We start from the raw sequence: 23,821 nt of genomic DNA on the forward strand, positions 1-23,821 counted from the left end.
GATACCAGCTGTTTTAATCATGTCTAAAAAACTACTGGCAAGCATGATATTACTGTGTTTATACTTATCCTTTATACCTGTTACATATTTTGTACCTTTAAATTTAATGTTCAAATATGCCAAGGTAAAGAGGCAGCACTTTTGGATTAGAAGGGTTCTGATTTTTTCAAGTTTGAACACTAATAGTTGTCGCTGAACCACAGTTTTTAAATATGCCCTGTGTCTGTGAAAATCCCATTTTTGACAACAGAAAGGTCTACCTATTTTTGCACAATACTCTGTTTCACTTTGTCTGAAACTTCAAGCCCCAAAACTGATATTGGCTTCACCAGGTGAAGGTTCGGAGTAAGAATGGTTGGTTAGGTTTCTATCAGCATGCCCGGTTACATCGAGTGGATTGCTTAATTTACCGTGGTGTGAGTTTCTGTATTGCAACAGATGGAAATAATGTCATTTATCTTTTCTTGGCCGTGTCTCTTTCATAGCTGGAGTGACTGAGAGCTGGTGTGCTGGTACCATTGCTCCCCTCCTTGAGGAGCTGGATGCTGTGGCCACAAGTCCCTGCAGTGAGCTCCTGTCACTGACCACATGCCACCTGCCACAGCTTGTGGCCAGTGAAGAGCAGGCTGTGACTTTCAGCTCTCTCTTGCCACTTGCAGCTTTAGCAAGCATTTGACTAAAAAGCTCAACTTAAAATGCAGCCTTCAGAAAAAGTACCAAATGCAAAGCAGCCAAAAGGCTAGATGTTGTGGCTCAAGGCTTCCTTATGAGGAAGGGAGTTTAAAATCAGCACCTTTCCTGCCTAGTTTCTCATTTCCATCTCATTCCCTCCCTCTCTTCTCCGTGGACTCCTCTTCATCTTTGGTATTGACTAGGCTCCACAGTGCGCTTTTAGTCAGTTTTGCCTGAATGTATCTCAGGTACTGGCAAGCTGAGATCTCTTTCCCTCTCTGATGGATAGCAAGGAACTGTGGCCTCCTCCTGCAGCCCAGCTGTGGAATTGAGCACTGGCTAAGCAGGACTGCTTTCCACTGCAGTTTACTCATGGAAGGTTGAGAAAGAGCGACTGGCAAAGGAGACAAACCCCTGTGGGAGTTTTACAGGTGCATGCAGGTGTTTTGTCTTTATAGGCAAAACCTCATATGTTAAGATGGAAAAAATGTTACAAGAACCCTGATAGATAAGGCCAAGGGCCATAGGAAGTAAAATAATGAAAGACAGACAGCATTTTCTTCTATTTTCCCTTGTTTAGCACCACATCCACATCTTTACCCATACTGAAGTGCATTCTGTATGGACACCACTCTGACAGTGTCAAAGAACACTAAAGTGAGTGTAAAAAGTAGCTTTTCAGATGCACTGGTTTAAAAGATCCTTCCATGTAACATTTGTAAACAATGGGTACGGTGCTTAGTTCCATTGCCTTGTTCCCTAAGCACCAGCAACTTGTCAGTCCTACCACAGAAGACCCCTACCACCATCAGACTCTAGTTTAGCACAGCCAATGCCTCAATTTGCTGATAAATACAAATAAATCCAAGAATTCCAGCCTCTCTCTCCCCAAAATGTGCCAGGTTTTCAGGAAGCAGAGAACAAATCAGCCCTACAGCTGGGGCAGATCTCTGCTTTAGATGTTCCTGGATAATCTGAGAAAGGCTATGTACTTAAAGAATTAATGTCAACATTTATTTTTTTTAATATTATGAAGAAAATATTATGACCAGTACTTATGAACTTCATCTAAAGGCACTTCAAATGACCTTCATGTGTTTGCAGGGGACTACATCCCCACTTCTCCCAAAGAATCCCAGCTGCCTTGCTGAGTGCCTGCAACTGCTGTGTGCACTTCTGACAAGTCTTTCACCTTGTCTCGTTCTTTGCAGTGATAAATTTAACCTAATTTTAGCTTATTTAAGGTAGAGCTCATTATCCCATAATATATATTACCTGGGATAAAATCAGATGCCATCTAAAGTTTCAGCTTTAGATTTGCAAGTTCTTAACTTCAAATCTCGGTTTAGGCCTGTTAAAAGCTTCATTTTGATGACATTCTACCACAGTTAATTTTGTGATTAGTTTGGATTTTCTGTTTACCTCAATCCACCTCACAGGTAACAGGTTTATCTTGTTAGTAGTCTTTCTGGTTAACCCTGCAAAGGAATTACCAAGTTCATTGTAGATGCACCTTGAGAAGTTATGGTCCTTGCTGGGTGATCTGGTGGAGGTGAGATGTGGTGCTGTGCTTGCAAATGTATTTGGAAATGAAGTGAAAGTCTGATCATTTTTACAGAGGACAAAAAAATAAAAGAAGACAAATTTAAATCTTAGTTGTGGATAGAACAACTAAATGTATTTTGTTTCCCTGCATTTTTGGTTTTTCTGATGTATTTCTTTTCAAACTTTATTTGCGGTAAGATTTAATCAGAACTGCTCAAAAATCAAATGTTCCATTTTCACTGGTCTAGTAGACACCTAATATTTTTTGTGCACCCTGAAAAGGAAAGCATAAGAACAATAAGTGCACATATTGCACTTAATTTGCTGGCTTAATATTTGCATCAGTAAACAGGGTTCCTCGAGTTTCTGCAGGTTTCTAATCACAATGGGGTGGGAGGATGATTTAAGTTGCCTGCCTTACAAATTTGAGGAAATAGCATGAAAATATTTTAACAGTACTCACTTTCAGCTCAGTAGCCATATACAGAACTTTATAGAGGATGACAATATTAGCCAACAGTCAAGACAATGGTCTGAGAAAAACACTTTATTTCAGACAAAAAGAGGGGAAGAGCATTGTGTAGGGGAGTGAAATTTCAGGGCAGCAGCTCCACTGAAGTCTTGTTAAATCTTTCATTTGGGCCCTTCACCTGCTGCTTATAAGCAATGAAAATGGTAGACAGCAGATGTGGAGGCTAGGAGGGGCTATAATGATGTGAAAAACAAGTTGGGTGACTATACAGAATCAGAGATGGATTGAGACTTACTCTTTTGTATTTGAACCTCCCCTCCCCATGTTGTTATGATCCCAAACACTTTAAAAACTTACTTTCAAAATGAACTGTGTAAAAAGATGAAAAATAAAATTAATAAATAAGCATTCCCCATTTTTTAGAGTAAATGGAAAAAAGGTAATCTTGAACATGACTATTCTCGATCCCTGAATAACTCTCATTAACATTCACCAAGGCTGGAATATGACCCTCTGATTATGTGAGGTTTAGAATACGTATAATTTCCCTAACACAAATGATGGAAAACATCTGTTTATTTTGACCACCAGGATGTAGGCTGGCTTTTCCTATATTTTGTCACCACCAAATCACACACCTTACTGATGTTATCTCCCATAGAAATGTTTGTGTTTTGATTTAAATCAGACAATAAAAGAGTTTGAGATCTGCTAAATTAGGAACAAAAGAAAAGGCTTTGTGCTCTGCTGCCTATAGTGTAACCATTATGGTTGTAGTAATGTGCTGTGAGAAGCCATCGGCATGCTAAAAATACACCACTTTAACAATAATCCATGCATAAAAGAGCCTGAAAGGAGATATGGCATATACCTAATGAATTCTGGACCTTTTCCATGCTTCCCATTTATAGGATTTCAAAATTACCAACCCTTCTTACTATGTTACAATGTTTAAAGTTTAACAAACAAACAAACACAACCCCCCTAAATGAATTCAGCAGTAGTAGCAGGAATTGAACGGTCTATGTGCTAAATGACTGGGGGTTGGTTTCTTTTTTATTGAAAAAACAAAAGCCAGATTTTATATATACGTGTGTATATATATATATATATTTAAAACAGATGCATGATTGTAAATAGAGGGTAGTTGTAATATTCCAAGCACATATTTAGGGACTTCCTCCCTTTTCCAAATCTCACTCAAGTGGAACATACACTCATTTCTGTAACAAAAATTCTTTCTACTCTATTGGCAAAATGAATAGCATCAACTCAAAATATTTAAAAATTTAGTCACATCCACATCTCGCAGCCTATAAGGAGCTTTCACGCTTTTGGGCTCGCTTTAGATCTTTAATACCCTTTCCTTTTGTGTCAAGGAGCTCACGAGGCGTAAAGAAGCACTGATAAACCCACTTAGATCCCTTCCTGGGCCGTCACCTCTCCCTGCCAAGCGGCTTTAGGTGGTAACTGATCTGTGACAGGCTGCCAGTCAAACAGAGCATTTCTGAAAGCTGACACAAAAGACTGAGCGCCGGAGAAAGGAGAGGGAAATAAGAAAAGAAACCAAACTGTATCAGCGGCTCTCCGCTGCCGGCCCCCTCCCGCTCCCAGCCCCCATCCCGCAGGCAGGTTCATGGCAGGGGCAGCCGCAGCCCCGCGATAGCGATCGGCGGCCGCGCCGGGCGGGGCTGCGCCGCTCGCCGCCCTCAATAGCGGCCCGAGGCAGAGTGACAGCCGGACCGGAGTGACACGGGCACGCTGTCAGCGCCGCCGCTTCCCGTGGGAGCGGGGGCAGAGGGACACGGGGGGCAGCGGCAGAGGGAGGGAGGGAGGGAGGAAAGGGGCCGCCCGCCCGGCGACTCCCTCTGGCTGCGCTCCCGGGGGCGCTGGGGAGCGGCCGGGGAGCGGCCGGGGACCGCCCGCCTTCCCCCGGGCGCCGCCTGTCCCGGCAGCGCAGGGTGGCGAACAGCCCCAGCGATACCTCAGTGCGTGCTGCCGGAATGGGGGCCGCATCTCTGCCTCCGGGACTTCGGCTCTGAGAGACCTTATGGCACCTTCCAGTGCCTAAAGGGGGGACACAAGGGGGGAACTAAAAGGGAGCTGGAGAGGGCACGTGGTAAGGGCAAGGGGTAATGGCTTTAAACTGAAAAAAGAGGGATTTGGATTAAATATTAGGGAGAAATTATTTACTGTGAGGGTGAGGAGACATTCGAACACGTTGGCCAGAGAAGTTGTGGATGTCCTATGCCTGGAAGTGTTCCAGTCCCGGTTGGATGGAGCTCTGGGCAACCTGGTCTGAGTAGAAGATGTCTCTGCCCATGGCAGGGGGCTTAGAAGTTGGTGATCTTTAAGGTCTCTTCCAAATCAAACCGAACCAAACCAAACCAAACCAAACCACTCCGTGGTTCTATGATTATATGATTCTGTGATTAGAGAAGGGCAGTGAAACACAATAGCAGAGGGAGTGGGACCCTTGGAAAATGCACTTTCCAAGTTCTCATCTCCTCCATGTTTTCTCATCTCCTCCATGTTTTTACATGTGTCTTGTAGTGATCCGAATGAAAAAAAAAATCTACCAGACAAAAAGCCACGTTTAATGTGGACCTTAAAGTTTTATTGCTCATTTCATCAGAGAGAAAATTAAATGTTTTTTGAAATGTGTTACTGACTTGGTGAAACTTGCTCAAAATTGTTCTGCTGCCTCTCTTACAAGAATGATTGGAAGAACTTCGAATGCCCTCAGCTCATGTCTCTGGAGCAACTCCCTCCAGCATTTCTCACTCCTTATCTCTCTTGCTGTGGGGGTCTGCTGGTTGCAGCAGAAAAGTCACAAACTCGGGGTTCTTCTTGGGTTTGTTCATGGGTCTATGATGACCTGCAAAACCAGCCAGAAAGGAGTGCTGCTTGCCTTGGATTAGTTCCCACAATTTGAGTGTGCCCGTGTGGTCGCAGGAGCTGTTGGTGTAGCAGAGAGGGCTCCCGGCTGCCCATGCTCCCCACCACCATGCAAGTTAACGAGCTGCTGTACTGGTTAGTGCTGACCTCACATTGCCCATCAGTCCAGAGAGCAGCATCAGGCATTTCTGCACTCAAGGTCTTCTGTACTTTTTTCCCATCCCTGGAATGTTTCTTTCTACATTTGCACAAGGTGGAGGGTCTGGTGGAGGAAAAAATTAAGTCAAATGGCAACACTACATACACCCTTCAAGATCCCAGAGTGCCTTAAGATCATGTGCTGAAAACTTGAGTGACTTTACAATGCCCATCACAACATTTAGTATCCAGTGTATCATCCAATTTAGTAACTTCTTTGAGTGAATCATCTACTAGCAAGGAGAAATATACATTTTTTTTCTAGTTTAAGATCCTTCAACTTGGACTAAGTTGTGCAAACATATACCAAGGCCAGATTCAACAAAACTGGATTCTTTTAAATCTAAAGTAATTTCTCTTAGTCTGTCATGAATGGAGAATTATTCTAATTATTCTACACTCAAGAGGAATTTAGTCCTTAAAAAAGCACAAAGACTCAGCACACTAAGCCTTGGTTTATGCTGATGCCTTTATGCAGTGGGGGATACTCCCACTGGCAGCAGTTTTCTGATGTAGGTCTGGTAGATGAGAGTGGAGGAAGCATTCAACAGCCTCTGCACTGAGGGGATATGTGGAAAACCCTTTTCAGTTCATCTCCCATTCTGAATTGTTCTTTCGAGATGGTCCTACCAAACCACAATCTCTTTATTTCTCAAAATTGGGTGGTTGTCTTATAGGTGGATGTGGTAAAGAGGGGAACACTTTCTCCGCTTAGAATAGAAAACAATTTTCATTGCTCATGTCTTAAGGGCTATTTGTTTATGGGAGGGACAACTCATCTAATGAATTCATTGTGAAAATCTGCAGCCTTATTTTAGTTTTTTTCAATCTTTTAAGACATTTTTCATTTTTTTTCTCTGTCTCAAGCATGGACACAACAAAAAATGAGTGCTTTTTTTTGGAAAAAACTACAGCAAAACCAAATGAGAGCTACTGGTTTTGACTTGGAAAACCATTCTTCTTAGTTCAAAATCTTCTCAAATTAGTATTGAAAAATGGTATTTAAAAACATATGTTACCATGCTTTTAAACTTTAGGACATTAGGCAGGTTGGTTTTCAAAACATATTAAGAGGTTGAGGTGAATCCTAAAGGGAAATTTATGAAGTTATTAGTAGAGCTTATTGAGCTAAGACACTTTTTCTGACATTATTTACCTTTTTCTCCTCCTGGCCCGAGGCTTCTGGAAAGGCTGAAGGCTGCTAATTTCAGATAGTTTCTGTGTGCATAAAGGGAATTCTTAATTGCTAGATTAAACTGCTCAAAGCACAACAATACTGAGAGAAGCTGAAATATTATCTACAGATTAAGAGTTCTAGATTTTTGTCCTGTCATGAACATTTTGAGATTTTGGCTCAAAGATTATAGGAGTCATCTCACCACACTACAGAAAATAGTTGTATTAACATTAACTACTTTTCTCTTTTATTTGAACAGCCTTGTCTTACAGAACAGTGCCAAATGACAGCTTCATGGAAGGTAGGACCACATTTTTCTCCCATATAGTTTATTTCAATAGATAAGCATCAAAATTAAATGCTAATGTAAGCTAAAAAAGTTTTTTTCCTGAAATAAATGATATACATAAATATGTTTAAATGTACTTTAAGACTGCAGTTAAAATTATGAAGAATTTATGCATTGGAAAATATTTGCTTATTGTCTCATCTTTTTCTGACTGCATCTACATTTAATAGTGAACATGTAGATAGTTTCCCATTTGAAGCCATGACTACAGTTCTCCTACCATTTCCAGAACAAGTTTGCTTTCAAACTTCACGCAGAGCAAATGTAGAAAAGGGAAGTCAAATCTAGTAGAAAATAATTAAGATGCATGTAAAGCATACAACTTTGTGTCTGACAGTTCTGGTTCGGTCCTCAACCTTTGTCACACATTTGTCCAGTTACAGATACTTCAGGTTTCATTATTTAAAGGATTCTGGAGAGGGTTAGTGTTCTTTTCTATTTTTGAGAAAAGAGGGTGCATTCTTTAGAACGCATTCACTACTAGCTCCTGTCAGTCTGCACCACAAGGGGCTAAATTAATTTTATAAGCCTGAGAACATTGTGATGGATATTTGTAAGCACTTTTGCTGTCTGACACTGAGCCTGGCATAGTTCAAGATAGAAACCTACTAATACCTTTTGTTTTGTGTGAGATTTTGTAAGGGTTTATAGGCATCATAGTCTCCACTAAATTCACACTAAGTCACACATCCACTAAGTCTTGAGGCTAAGCTATAACCCATGGTGAACAGAACAGAATTCTTATCAAGGATCACATGAACTCCAGTAGAACTAAAAACATTCAAGAGCACCTGCATTGGTTTATACCACATTAATATTTCATAGAATTGTTCTGTCTTTAGAAACAGGCCTGACTATCAATGTCTCAGGCAGAAAATTTAAAATTTCCTAATTTTAGGATACTGTAGTTTCAAAGATGAAAACATGAAGAAGTATTAGTGATTTATAAAACTACATCCTTGGAGATATTCAAATCTTGACTGTACAAAATCCTGAGCAACCTGATCTGTGCTGGTTCTCTGCTGAATTAGGGGTTGAACCAGATGACTTCCAGAAGTTCTTTCCCAAATAAAAGTACTTTAGCATGCTTTACATTGGAGAAGCTACTTACAGGTGGTAAAATCTAAAATAATGGCAGAAAGTCTTATCCATTTGTGACAAAAGTTGATTATGCTGTCTGGGGCTTTTCCATCCACCACTGCATCACCTGCATGAAACAAAACAACTTCTGTATGGTTTTAAAGCCTGAGGGAGACATTTGGGGTTACCTAATCTGATCGATTCCCTCCACCTACTTGTTTCTGGTGCACCAGTTGTCCCCAGCATTATCAAGGCCTATTCAAACTTGTGTTAATGTCTTTCTAGCACCTGGTTAGAACTGAATAGAATACTTGCAGAACTGAATCTTGAAACCTCATCCTATCTGAAATATCACTGGCTGCCTCATATATGTCTCACACCATCCTGCCTCTGTGTCAATAAGGCAAAACCTTTGAGTTTCACCTTTTGGGCTACAGGAAGGGTTTCTGGTTTGGCCAGTGTGATTGGAAAGGTGGTTGCATTCTATGCAAAACTGAGAGGCATCACAGGTTGGCTGGTGACAGGAGTCTGTTTTACATAGCAGGACAACTTGCATGGAAGCAAAGGATCTGCTGACACAGACCTGTCTTGCTCAGGGGACTTTCCATGAATTTTTTTTCCTGTGTAGTTGGGATGTATTTTTAAAATTTAGACTTAATTTTATTCTCCTATTCTATCAGTATTGTTTCAGAGCTCAGTGTACTCTGTTTCCCTTAAGAGCAGCTATTTGCAAACCTAAGCTATTTGCAAGCCTCAGCTCAGCTAAATTTATTATTATTATATATATATGTATATATATGTAAAATTTGCAAACTTAAACTCATAATTTAAGTTTTGGTTGGGAACACATTACATCTTTGATTTGGCTTAAACACTGTCTTCTGTTTTTAATTTAAAATATTTAAAAAGTATTTAAAACTACCATTCACGCTGTGCAAATCAGCTTGCAAACTAAGGTGGTCCAGACACTTACTGAGTTTAGGAAAATACTAGTAGATAACCAGAAGGTAAGGATAAAAAGAAAAAAAAAATCCCACTCACCTTTAATGTTTCAGCAGCTCCTCCTGCCAGAAAACCTAGCATGGGAGAAATAACAGCTAGGCTGAATTGGAAAGGCTAGAATGCTGTTCTGTTGTGGGTGGGCTCTGCATACTTCTGAAGTTACAGTGTTTTTATTTAAAACCTAAATTGGATTTCTAGGCATGTATAGTACATGCCAATTTAAAATTATTGAAGTTCTTCATAGTGTTAAGTGTGCTTCAGTTTGAAAGAGTGAGGCTTTCCTGCAAATGCCAAGGAAATTGCTCTGCAAGTCCAGAATCTTTGATCACCTCTGAATTGAAGTGCTTACGAAAGATGTTGCTGTGTTCTAATAATTTTACAGCTCTCTCTGATTCATATGTCTAGAACCCCAATCATTTCCAAATTGAAGAGCTCTCATTATTTTGAAGTTCTATGTGCAATATAAAATGAGATTTAAGATTATTCTGCAGATTTTCAGTTTTTATTTTGCAGAAAATGAAACTTTTTTTTTTCTTTTTTAAAGACCAGCTCCTTCCTCTGCAAGCTGGGAGACATTATGAGCTAATTCAAACATTTCATGTTTAAAATGGAAATTGAACCAAATTCTCTCCAAGTAGCAATGATGATGGCTGGGGAAAAAGAAGAAAAAAAATCCCTGCCTGAAAAGCCGAGAAAATACAAAGTAAGAGGCTGTCAGTGATCCTTGCTGGGAAAAGTGTGAAGAACAAGAAACATATTGTCACTGTTCAGATGCGGTCAAGGTGAAGTGGGGAGACTGAATGAAAGTTACAACAATGTGACAAAAGAGAGACACAGATCCATTTAGTCTTGGAAGGAAGAGAGCAGGAGGCACAGAAGGCTAGTTCACATGTTGCTTCTAAGCTGATTTTTGCTGTCATTTTATCATACAATTTCAGAGGGAAATGATGTATGCCCTTTTGTATCTCCTGACTTTGTCTTTTAAGAATAACAGTTTCTTTCTCACTAGAGACCTCGTTCCTTTTTAGCACGTGGCAGTCACATATTGTTTATAAGTCACATAGCTTTCTAAAGAAAAGTGTCATCACTATTTCTTGTTAGCAGTAGAGATTTTTCATTTGTTTGGTTTTTTCTTTTCCTCAAACACATGCACTGGATGGTCTTTGTTCCCAGTGACTCATTATTGCAGAAAAAACAAGGGCAAAAAAGAAGTTTTCTGGGGGAGGAAGCATGCCAGCCTGCTGGGGATCCCTGACTGCACCCTGCATTGCTATGGGTTGCACACAAAAATCACCCTGCTTACTTCCCACCTGGAAACCCTCACCTGCTCCTTCTGGACCTGCTATGGGAGCTAGAATGGGAGCTCTCCAAAAGAAAGGGGAGAAAATTAATTTAAAAAGCATTCTGATCTAGATGGAGTAGAGTTATGCTAACATACGAAAAGAGAAAGGGATTGGGGAACCCACCAGCCATTGCAGATACTTCAGCAGTAGGGCAGAAATTGGTGTGCAGGCAGGATGAAAAACTGGCAGATCAGAGCAGAGAATTTTTTAAGTGTTTCACAATTGTGTTAGTAAGGAGGTAGCCTATAACCTCTGGAAAATCTGGAGATTTCCAAAACAGATGTTGAAACAGAAAAAGAGACATGGCCCATCACAACATCAGCACTTCCAGTCATTTGAGAGAAACAAAATGTAATCTTTGTGTGTCACTGAAAGAATAGGTCCTCATTTTTTGTTGTCCTTGTTAAGAGCTCTGAGGCACCTCAGGAGATGAATACAGCTGCTGTGGGTTTGGGTTCTGGTTTACAACTCTCTGCTCCTGATGGTATTGTGGTGGGGCTTGTGAGCCTTTTCTGCTGCACCTCTTTTCCATACAGCACATGCTTATGTCTATGTGGTGAAGAGTTTATATGGCCTCAGAAGGCACAGAAGGTTTACAGAGGGAGGGACCAGAAGATGAGCTCCCTTCAGACACCTGTGCTTTTGGAGGTGTAGCTTCCAGCAGAGGGACAGGGTGATTTCATAGCATTCAGAAGCCAGTATCATCAGTTAAAACCTATCTTACCTATGTGGAGACCGAGTCTAGAAAAGCTGCAGTTATTTAGGACATTGTGCTCTCCAATGTTTCCAGTGAACCATTCATCCTAAATATATTTATAAATAAAGCTTACAAAGCTAAAAATGTAATTTGGAAATCTGTTAAGAATAATCAGACTCAAAAACTCTTCCTGGACTTTTTGTGGCAGGTACCAGAACCCATAGGGAGAGTGATTTGTTTCTTTGTTGCTGTACCAGGAAACATTTAGTGAAACTGGTATTTCCCTTGTTCCTCTCTGTTTAAGGTTCCCCATTTTTTATTTCTTGCAGTTTTCTTTCTTTATCCATGCTCCTCATATATCTAGCCTTTTTTATTTCCTTGTTCTTGGCTTACCCCTGAACTCATGTTCCTTCTCATTTTCCCATTCCCAGTATTTCTGCTGGTTTTCCATTTCTTTTGAATCCTTTCCATTTTTTCTGCAGAAACTCCCTACTGAAAGTCATTGACAAACCCCTGTTATCCTTCTTGCAGTGGCTCACTTCTGGCTGAAATCTAGAGCTGTTACAGAAGTTCCTCTATGCACAAGAAAAGTTGCCAGGGTTTATCTACCTGTGTTTCAAATGTAGAGTCTTTATGTTTCAGCTTTCTGATTACTTGAGATTTTTGAGAGATTTTGGTGAACAATCCCTCTGTCTACTAAACAATGCTCGAGCTACAGCTATAGCTGTATATATGTATATAATATTACTATTATATAGTAATAATGTAATTTGCATACTTGCATAATCAATAGTCTCACTTGGCAATTAGTATTTCACTAATAATATCCAAACAAACATAATTTTCCAAATTATAGAAAACTTAATCAGAAATTTTGTATGTAGTGGGCTGCTGGAGGATATCAAATACTTAAGAGAATAAACATTATTTTTGCTAATTTGAAGATTAGTACTCCTACCAAGTTTCAATTTACGTGGGTACAAAAAAAAAATTAAGTCCAAAATAATTCAATTTTTTTCCCTAAGGGTATTTTTTACTGTTATACAGCTTGGTGCTACATGACACCAAAAGTTTAATTAATATTTTTGATTGTTTTTTAAGGGTAATATTTACTGATGTCCTTCTAGCATATTCTTAATTTTGAGATATACTGTTCCAAAAGGTGAGTTAATTGGTAAATTGGTCCATTAGAGGCATTGGTGCTTTAGGACCAATAAAAACTGGTGTATTTGGTCCTTCAGCTCCCAGGAATCTGTGAAAGACAAGTGCACCAGACCATGTTGTTTTGGGCTCGTTCCTCCAACCTCCAGTCCTTCAGCTTCAAAAGCAAGTGAGACACCAAATACTGTTAATCATCACTGTTGTGTTGAGTACTCAGACTGAAATGTGCTGTTCCCAGATATTCCACACCAGTACAAACCCCTTTGTATGTGTTACATGTTACCCAGAGAGGAACCCTTAATCCCAGATTGCTGGCTATCGATGTTACAGATACACTTATAAGTCTTCCTACGCAATCTGTAAATCAAAAATTACCTTTTAGCTATGCCATATTTTAAAGTAATGTAAACATGTTAAAATAAAGGTCTGTGTGTTGTTGGTAATGCACATGACTGCTTGCACATGAATAGTCCATGTGCCACCCATACTGGTTATTAAAGGTGCTGGCCCAGTTTACTGGTAGCTCTAATACACTTCTGTAACGAGGCACTACTTGTAACATCAAAGCAGGGCAAAGCATTAGCTCTTTTCCCCTATAGCCTCTGACCTGAAAGCTTTGCTTTTTATCTCTGTATAAAAGGAAAATATTCTTTTCAAAGAAGCCTGGCTAGAATGTGGATATTTTCTCCATTGTAGAATAAGAGCCTGTGAAAGTAATCTACAATTTTTCATCTTTGTTCAGAGTATTGTTTCTTTTTGGACATCATGCCTCTTTGAGAGTTAAAACTCTTGCTTTCAAATAATAGTGACTGGGAAGTGCTTTCGAAATCCTGAGGTACTTCTGTTTTCTGTAGCCCTGTAAGCCTGAAGAAAGGTGATGGAACATTTCTATTTTTTAAAGGGTGATGTATTGTGTAAGAGAAAGAAAATAAAGTTTGAAAAATAGTTCATACTCAAAATGAGTAAGATACTCAAAATAATGAGTAAGATACAAATCCAATTAATTGTACACAGGGTTTGTAAGGGTGCCAACATTTGGAAAATCAAAACTATATTTTTTCTGGCAGATGTTCCCACTTATTTTTAAAAATTAAAAAGAAATCATATAGCAAGTGGTTTTCTCAAGTGTATTTGAACTTTTAAATCTATGGATTGGACCATCTTATATTCTTACCTTTATGTATCAGATTTTTTTTGTGTAATCTAGCTTGTCTTGTTTCAGTTCCACATTTTAGGATTCTTGACCTTTTGGCTTTTAGTTTCTTACCTTGAGCTGTCTTAGAGAGGGGTTGGTCTTCAGAAACAGCTAAGTATGCAATGCCAAAAGTTTTTTAAGATATATGACCTGCACAATTTTTAGTATCTGATCCCTTGTTCAGAGGCCATCAAAAGGAAAGGAGTGCTGGCTTAAACAAACATAGGTGCGGTAAACAGAAAAAGGAAGGCCAAGCATAAATGGGCATATCATATCACAAATTGTTGGTATTTTGCTGCTTATAAAGACATTTAAATCCTAAATTTTAAATTCTGTTCCAAATAATTTCCTAAACTCATAAGCACTGATTGTATTACTGGTACTGTAGAATGTCATACTTGTCTGATCTGGACTCCAAGGGTTCTAATATAATTGGAAACTTCGTTTTCTACCTGTGTTTATTGCAATGACTTTTTCTTAGAATCCAAAAGGGAAACAGAAGAATCATCTCAGTTCTTTTCCACATACCTGGCTTCTGAGACAGCATTTAGCATTATTCACTATGACACTTAACTCACAGTGGCATTAAGTCACCGATTAATTCAATGAAAACTGATTGATTTTTTGGATACTGTAAGTGGGCCTTCTTATAAATATGAATAGTTCCTCTAGGTGGGTGTTTTAACATTTAGCCTGGGCTTAACTGCTTTTCCACACACTTCCTAAAAATTGCTTAGCCAGAGGAAGGGTGGCAAAGTCCAATTCTGCTGTAATGACATAATTAAAAAGAAAATAAAGCTTCTCAATTTTCTCTGTATGACTTCATATGAATAAATAAATTTCAATCTTTCTTCTGCTGGAAACAAGCTAGATGACTTGTTTGGGTTTTTAATAAAGGTACACAATTTCATTATACTCACAGAAGTGCAGACTAGCATATACTTTTAAGCATAAATACTTTTATTTACAAAATAAGGCAGAACAGCATTAGTGTAAGCTTTATAAAGTGTCTCATTACTTTTTGTTTTTAATATATTGTTTTTCTTCTTTGGTTTTTGATTGTAGCAGAGAAAAGTTTTTCTTGAGGAGTTAATTTTCTTAATAGGAAGCATATATATGTTCAAGTTATACATATTTTATCATGTGCTAGACATAGTAGCAATTATATCCCTAAAATGCTTTCCAGGAATTTTGTAAACAGAAATGTAAGAAGAAGAAGGAGAGAACAGAGTTTATGTGTTGTTTGGTTTTGGTTTGATTTTTCTCCCCCAGATTGTAATGGTTAATAATTTAGAAATATCAAAATGTTTTCAAAATGTAAATATCAGTAAATTATGTATTAAACTTGTCTGGCTAGTTAGAATAATCTGAAACCTTCTGCCAAAAATGAATATCTTAGGTTGCATTCAACTAATATGCCAGCTTATGATTACTTACGTTTTACTCCTGTTTGCTACAGGTGAAGTGGGTGAATATCAGGCAGCTCATTATAGAGACATGCACGCTGCATTCCCAAAGTAGGATGACAGAACAAGTCATGGTATGTATTGTAATTTCAGTTCTACAATACATCTTCAAGCTGTCTGAGGTAAAATGCTTACTAAGCACTGCATTGGGGCTGTCAGATTTCTTCATGGGGTGGTAATTAAATTGAGGCAGCTCTAACCGTTCATTTTGTGGAACTAAGCCAGAATTAACTGTATCCTAAAAATATTCTACTGTAGACTGCTGGTTGTAGCAGGAGCACAGTTTTTTTTGCATATAAATTATCTTTTATGGAAAACATCCTATTTCTCCCTGTTTTTTCTCACCTCCATGGGTTGTGGGGGAGGAGAGCTCTTTTAAACTGGACTAGTCTAAGTCTGAGGGAAAGCGGCCATCAGAGATGGTATCTTGCTTAAGACTGCAAACATTTGGGCTGGATTCCAGTTGTGACTAACAGGGATAAACGATTGATGGTCATTGTGGCCAAGGGTGGCATTAAAGTTTCCCACCTGATTTACAGTGTTCTTAGCCCTGGTATAATTTAGTCAGCCATGGCTGGCCACTGCCTCAAAAATAAAGCTGAATGCATGTGAGGATACAATGTGATAAACGAATAGGAAGTTTATTCTGGTCATTTCTGGAGACCAGCTTCCTTATTAAAACACACCGGAGCTCCTGTGCTGGGTCAGACCAAGGGTTCTGGTAGCTCAACAGTGAGTCTCTGCCAGCACTCTGGCATTCTGCTCTGAAAATCAGAGCTATTCCAAAGTGACCCTGGCTCAGAAATAGTGCTCAGGATGTAGTGGCTTCTCAGCCTGGAAATACCATCACTCATGCTCTTCCTGAGACAAGGCAGTGAGAACTGCAGATTACTTTAATGATATAGCCACACAATGGACTTATAGAGCAGCATGATTATGTTCTTGTCTTCTTCTCTGCTTGCTTTCTAGTGAATCTGACCTTTCTGAAATTTCTAAGTTACCTAAAAACTTATAGCGAGATAGGCAGCACAAACTGTTACTAGTTGAATATCAAAAGTATACACAACTCACATAACTGCAAATTTGATTCCAAAGATATTTTTTAAGATTGGAAAGGGTGAGGCTGATTGTAAAGGAGGCTCTCATAGGATAAGTTTCCTACAATGCATAAAGGAGTTTATTTGATAATTCAACATCCTTTAGAAAATTGTTTGGATTGAGTTCAGTTGATTTACTCAGACAGTAAGAACCAAAACTGGGGAGGAAATAGCATACAGATGCAAAACACTTTTCAAGTGTACAGTGTGGAAGTACTGTTAATGGATTATCTGGGAATAAATGAAATCTCCTGCAGAAGCTGTAGTTTAATTTTTTTTTTTTTTTAAGAAATGGTGGTGAATATGAAATGTAGAAACCCACTGTTTACTTGAAAAAATATGTGTCAAAATGGTTGTCCTTTTCCAAGTTGAAATAAATAAATGTATGGAAGTACTTAAATCAGTGTCCAATAAATAGCTACATTAACCAGAAAAGTATCACATGGGAAAGAAGTTGGAAAGGGTGGACTTTGTTCATGGGCTCCCAACTGCTCAGGGTCTACCTACAGTCAGAAAAAAGAGAAAGGTATGGATTCCTAAGGGGGAATTCAGAATAAGAATCTGAACTGACTTGGCTCTCACTTTGAAGCACAATTTGTCATCAAAGGATATTGTGACAGAAGACAGTGCAACTGTTTCATTAAGAACATTTCTTATACCACTCTCTGATTATGGAAAAGCTTTTCGTTGTTGAAAGCTGTGATTTGCCTTTTAAAAAAAATATGTTTGAATCTGGCTCAAATATCTTGTACATCACAAATATTACTTTTTGAAGATATAATTTTCCTTATTAATTCATCATTTCTCCATGGTTATTGAATTTTGAAACACATTATCTCCTTGCTTATTTGTATTTTCTCTTACCTTTGGTAAACCATGCTATATACATGCTCACATGCTTTGATTTTACTGCTGGTTTTTTCTGGCTCCCTTGTCATATTTGCTTCATTCTGTTTGATCTATTATACTTAATGAACAACAGTTTTCACTTAGAATAATGTTTATGCTTGTTTGAATTTTAAATAGTATATTGTGATGGTATTAGTGATGTTACACTGAAGTCCCTGATCCTGAAAAGGCTGATTCATGTTGCTCACCTTGCACAGTCTGGACAGTCCCACTGGAGTTCAAGAGTTACACACAAGGGCATGAAGATTTGTGTGTTAATTGCCTCTAGTGGACTCATTTTCAGTATCACAAAGCTCCATTTTAAGAACTGTTGCTTAGGTCTGAAAATGCATATTTCACTGGAAACAATTGTAAAAATATGTCCTCAGCTGGAATCTGGAGAACAGAATTTTAATCTGGAGTAAATTAAGCATATATATTGAGGGATATATCTTGACCAGCAGCATTTTATGACTATCTAACAACCTTTTTATACTCTTGAAACATAGAAATAGCTTTATTTTTGTACTAATATTTTCAGAGTTGCAGTTCATAGCACAAAGCATGAGGCAGTAAAAGCAGTGCATTTGATTTTGTCCCCACACTCTTCTACTTGGAGGAAAGCAGCTAGAATAACAGGCGGTAATTAGCTTTCAGCCAAATTGTGTATGAAATTTTAGTCTGTAGACTCATTGCGCCTATGTCAGCCTGAAGATTAAAGGCTTCTTAACTACATAGTGGCAAAACAGCTGAGCAAGCTGTGAAGGAGCCAGTGGGGTTTGTTTTATAATAACTGATCTGTGGATCACTGGAGGAGTCTGGATTTCTGTGTCCAATCCAGACCAACAGAACTCTACCTTCTTGTCTCTGTCTGTTTCAGTAGATCACCCATATATCACTGGGGATTTCAGTGTAGCTGACAAAATTTCTGCAGTGCTGCAAACATAATATTCATTGACATGGTAGATGCATAGACCCCCAATAAAGATAACGTTTAGCCATCCTTGATATGGCAGCATGCTGCAGCTTGCTAATTAATTTGGTTGCTGTTTGTGCTTTTTTTCTTACCACTGTGGATATAATCAATGGATTTCAGGTGTTCTACCGTCAGGAAGACACCTGTGCATAATGTACTCTGAAGTTATATTGAGATTATCCTTCAAGTTTCGTTATTAGCACAAAATGGAAAATATTCTAATGCATTTTTAAATAGAGAGCTTATTAGCAGCGAACTGTATTCTCTTCCAGTGAAAGTATCCTAAACAGAGCCAAGCAAAAGTAAATTGATGTCAGATAATTTTGATTTCTCGACTTGGGACAGCCAAAACTTTCTTCAGCTGTACCAGACTGCCATCTTGGCTTTCTGTCATGTAGCATCCAGGATGCCAATCTTCAATTACCCTTTATCAATGTTACCTTGTGTTACTCATTTCTTCTGGCAAACCTATCATTTGCATCTGATTTGAAGTAATTAATTTCTATTTCTAACCAGTCTGTGAGTTTCACTAGTTGTTTTTTCTTTACTTGGAAATAAAATTAGGTCAATTCCATTTTGCTTCATATAATATGTAAAGGAACTAGATGGTGTAGACATTACTGCTGTAACCTAGAAGACTGATCATTTGGAGACCTCAGCATGCCTCAGACTGGAGAAAGGAGGGTTCCCAGCAAGCTCACTTTCTCAGTTAGTGTGAAAGAGTACTATTTGATATATAGGTTTGATTTTATCTTTCTCTATTTCTTAAAGACATCATCTCTACGATTCTGAGTTGAGAGAGGAAGACGAGAACAAACTAAATTATATTTCATGTCCGTTTTTGTGCCTAGAGTATTGGAAAGAAGCAAAAATGGGTGGATTCAATGGGTACTATCTTCTTGAAAATGTCATCCTTCAACATTAATTCAAAGAACCAGCTTTAACAAATACTGTCAATGCAAGCGATGGTGATAGGAGCTCAATGGTTAAACAGGCTTAGAAAAATGTTTTGAGGAGTAAGGGACGTACTATTATGTGTGTCATGGCAGCGAATCCTTTATTTATATCACAAACTTGACTCCAGAAGAACAGAAGTCTAGTCTTTTGTATCTTTTAAACCAAAGAGGTAGCAAGGAATAGTCCGTGGTACTCTCAAGATTTAATGTCTTCTCTGAATCACTGCTGATGTTAGGTTGTGTGATCCCTTTAGTGCCCCTGTACCCCTTATGCTATTTGCCCAATAAGAATGATCTAGAAAGGGGATTAGAAATACTTTAGGCACCACTGCATTTTAAAATTTCTTTAAATGAAATCAGAGGGTGTTTTTTCCTAATAGTTACTTTTCAGGCAGAAATCAATTAGTTTAATAGCGTTACTCTTCTCCAAAATGGAATTGTACTGGACTGGTTTGATGTCTTCTTATAATTGCACACTGTATGGTTCTTTGACTCTTATCTCTCCCTCAGTCTGTGAATTTGAAACCATCAGGAAGATGTCACATTGGTATGAGTATTCTTCAGTGATAAGAACAGTAATTGTTGTAGGGAGACTTCTTAATCTTGGGTCACTCAAATCCCTTTTAAAGACAGCAGGTGCTCTCCAGAACAAGCATTAACATGAAGAGATTATGAGGTAACCTGTTGTTCTTTATATCTCAGCATCTCTTGACAAAGCTTACCATCAGGCACTGTGTTCAGAAGCCAGTCAGTACAGGAAAAAAAATCAAACATGACTCAGAAAGGAACTAACGTTTTCAGTACTAAAGAGTGGATTCATTTTAAAGGCTGAATACTGAGACCTGTTACAGGGAAGTTTATATTTAGATAATTTTCTGAGTAAATTATAAAAGCAAGAACTAAATTGGTAGGGGCTAAAAAATAGAGCTGCAGATAATCATGTTATAATGCAACCAGAAAGAAATTTTGCTTCCTCAGAAATCAAAATCTGAAACTGCATCTTGCCAGATTTGCATTGTGTTGAAATTCCTTGTACGTTGTACCCCTCATCTTCTTCCCAGCTGTGGCAAACATAGGGAAAGCAAGTTAGTCATTCATATTGTCAGACTCTGGCACTGTTAACAGTATGACTTCATAGAGATGTGCTGGTGCTGTGGGCTGCTTAGCATATACAGGGTGAATTCTTGAAGCTGAACATGCTCAGGGTCTAACAGAGCTCTTCCAAGTATGATCACAGTGGAGCAGAACTGTCTGCTATTTTCAGCTCTCAAAATTTATGAATTTCTGGATCCAAATGCCAACTAAATTTTGTTCAAATAGATTTTGTTTTCTAATTCTGTCCATTTCCATCAAGATTATGACACAAAATTAGCTGTGTAAAGGACGTCTATGGCAATCTTTGGGAGGCCAAGAATTAAGCATAGGATAAATCATTGCATTCAGATGATAAAACCACTTTCAAAACCAGTTCAAGGAAACTTTTTTTAAAGGTATTTAGATCCAAAGGTGTACTTAGCACTTTCTAAGAACACACTAATCTCAGTGAGTGTTAGGGACTTAACCCTTCTTCACTCTACTTTGAAAAAAAATCAGCCAGGCATCTATCTCTGCCTCTAAGTTCCTCAAATACTTTTTAAAAAATCTGGCCTTTGATAACTCAAATCCCCTTGACTTTCAGTGAGGCTTTTCATCCTGAATTCTAGATCCTCATAGGTTTTGAGTGTCTAACTCTCTTAAATTAAAATGTGAGTTAAAGGCTCCAGTACTTTTGAAAAGCTGAACCTTGGTGCTCAAGTCACTTCTGAAAAGGAATGTGAGACTTCTAATCCCCTCAGGTGCTTGAGAAATATTTTCCTGTCACCTCTGAGAAAATGTTCTAGAGGAATTTACTTTGTTAATCACTTGCTTTGTCCCAAAGTTTGTATAAAAACTTTGCATAATATTTATTATGGAGAATTTTTATTTTTTTCCCCAAAAGAATGATGAAACTCTTTTATAAAATGAAAAATTATGACAAAAGTATATATTTATGCTTTCAGGAGGCAAATGTGTTTTTTAATGGAATTTAAATAAATGGAAATTTTATGATGAAAAAAAGCAACAGTAAAAGCAGTGATTATGTTTTTCATAGTTCATTTGCCTCCCTTGCCCTGAAGATCTTGTACAGAAGTAAAATGAGATCCCTGGTGAAGCCTACAATGTCATTGACTCTGAAGAAGGACTCAGAGACCCATTGGTGTTTAATGACCCTTGCTAGCCTCCACGAAAGAAACTGGTATGATCTACTAAAGGAGACATGTGGTTCTTTAGAATTATAAAGAAACACTGGTTTCTTCATGGGTAAACACTGTAGTCATGCATTTCTAAACACTGCCTGGTTTTAGATGACTGCTTTTAAAACGGCTGTCCAAATTTGGTGAGGAATTGCATTCATTTTTCATTAGTACCTGACCAACAGCAGTGGTATTTTTCCAATGCTGCAATCATGCAATTTTAATGCTCTTATTATTCTGCACTATCATATCAGACTGAACAAAACACAACAGATAAGAGAGCTGAACTACACAATAAAGAGCAACTGGACTGCTTTATAGGGCATGAGCACATTGTATAGTACAATCATGTGGTGATATCTCAGAGTTATAGGTAAGTGTTGAAATATTAGGATTTTTCTGTATTCATTTCTTCATTAACGTGAAATACATACTTTACTGCAGTTAGGACAGTGGCAACTGAAGGAAATGGGGGAAGGGAAGGGAAGGGAAGGGAAGGGAAGGGAAGGGAAGGGAAGGGAAGGGAAGGGAAGGGAAGGGAAGGGAAGGGAAGGGAAGGGAAGGGAAGGGAAGGGAAGGGAAGGGAAGGGAAGGGAAGGGAAGGGAAGGGAAGGGAAGGGAAGGGAAGGGAAGGGAAGGGAAGGGAAGGGAGAAACTCAATATTTAATGGCAAAACAAAACAAAGATTGATTTCACAATGAAGAAAACAGTAGTGGAGATTCAGCTAGGACAATATAGGAAACAAATAGGAAATCTTTTACTGCAGTCATATCACAGAATGAACAGGGTCAGAACCCCTTGTATGAGTGGAGTCTGGTTGCAGGCAGCAATAAAGTGCTGAATATATCTAAAACACTCAGTAGATACCCGGGTGTAGACAAATTTTGATCAGTAATATTGTGCTTTGTGCTTCTCTCTCTCTGATGTGTGTCTCCAGAATGAAAACATCTCTATGACAGACACACCACTGACATCTTTCACTGGTTCTAGAGATGCTGTACCTGTGGTAAAACAAGTGCAGTTATCTTCGTTTCAGTTTCTCTAAAGGGTGTGCTCAATTTCTAAACTTGAACCATCCAGAGGAGAAAATATATTAAGCGGTTGGATTTTTTTTCTTGATCAGTCTTTTTAGTGACTATCTTTTCACATCTGCTTTTAAAAACAATATGAGTGGTTCTGCTAGCTTATAATTTTTTTCCTACTTTAGTATACTTCTCAATGCTCCTTACAAGAGATGGAACTTAATCTGGCTTTCTTTTTTTTTTTTTTTTTTAATTTTGTGAAATGTGACAATTTATGTAAACTAAGATTCCTCTTGAAAATCAATTCAGCAGTTTGAAGTAATGTACTTGTCATATGGGAATATTAATATGAAAGAAAAATGACATGGATATATAAGAAATTAAACTAACTGCCTGTTTAGAGATATCAAAAAGCACAGTGATGAATACTCTGAAATATTTGTTGCAAGATCCTACCACTCTACAGTCATCAGAGATGCAAATGTTCAAAATTATTTTTATCTAATGCTATCCCAGTGATTAAGAAAAACTGTAATGTACATAGACTGCTACATTGCATATACCACGTCATAAACTTTGTATTGCTGGACAGAGTCCTCTAACAGGAGTGCATGGCCCTCCAGAGCTCAGATTTTGACATACTGTAGTGGGAGGAATGGAAAAGGTGAATTTGCCTCTCACACTGGGACTGCAGGAGGGAGAAAAATGGCTAGTGGGAATAGCCAGAAATTCAGACTTTCCTATGGTGGGGCTGATGAAATGCAAGGCAGGGACAGTGCCCTGTAAAGGAGCCAAGTCATTTATTCTTCCTGGCAAGGCAAGAATAAAGCAAGAGAAACTGATTCTCTGAGTCCCAATAAGACCTTTTTGCCCTATTCTACTAATGTAAAGGGCTTTAGGATGGATTTGCATTAACTTTTGAGATACTTTGCGCTATTAGAGTTTAAACTTGACATTTTCAGTCGGTATTCATTCTCTAGGCTGCTCCCTGGTACCACTGCTTTCTCTTGAGCCGTCAAAGAGCTGTGTTTCAACAGCCCATTAGGGTAGTAACCAAACTTGAGTGTTGTTTGTCCAAAGTATTCAGAAGGAATCAATTGACCACCTTGCTTCTTTTCTGAATTGTTATCCTTTAAATGTTACTGTTGACAACCGTTAAAAACACACCGTTGTGATAGGATCATGCCAGCTTTCAGTATCCTGCCTGGTGAAGGCTGGGGGAAAGTGCAGAAGAATTTAAGGGACACTACTGCAATTTCCCTTTAAGAAATTTAGTATTCATTTATTTTACTTTTTGTTGCTTTAGCTATGAGGTGACTGAGGTGACTAAATGAATATGAAAAAAGCTGTACAT

The 23,821-nt window shown here is 38.4% G+C and overlaps 1 long non-coding RNA gene across 12 annotated transcripts in view; it reads left to right on the plus strand.

Annotated features, from left to right (window-relative positions):
* Nucleotides 1-23,821, plus strand: part of LOC116442286 — a 207,622-nt gene that overhangs the window by 150,099 nt on the left and 33,702 nt on the right. For all 12 annotated transcript variants that reach the window (XR_004239485.1, XR_004239483.1, XR_004239481.1 and 9 more), the window contains 2 exons: nt 7,222-7,263; nt 15,249-15,329. This is a non-coding gene — a long non-coding RNA (uncharacterized LOC116442286). The remainder of the gene's footprint in view (nt 1-7,221; nt 7,264-15,248; nt 15,330-23,821) is intronic.

Source organism: Corvus moneduloides, chromosome 3 (genome assembly GCF_009650955.1).
Source record: "Corvus moneduloides isolate bCorMon1 chromosome 3, bCorMon1.pri, whole genome shotgun sequence".
NCBI lineage: Eukaryota > Metazoa > Chordata > Aves > Passeriformes > Corvidae > Corvus > Corvus moneduloides.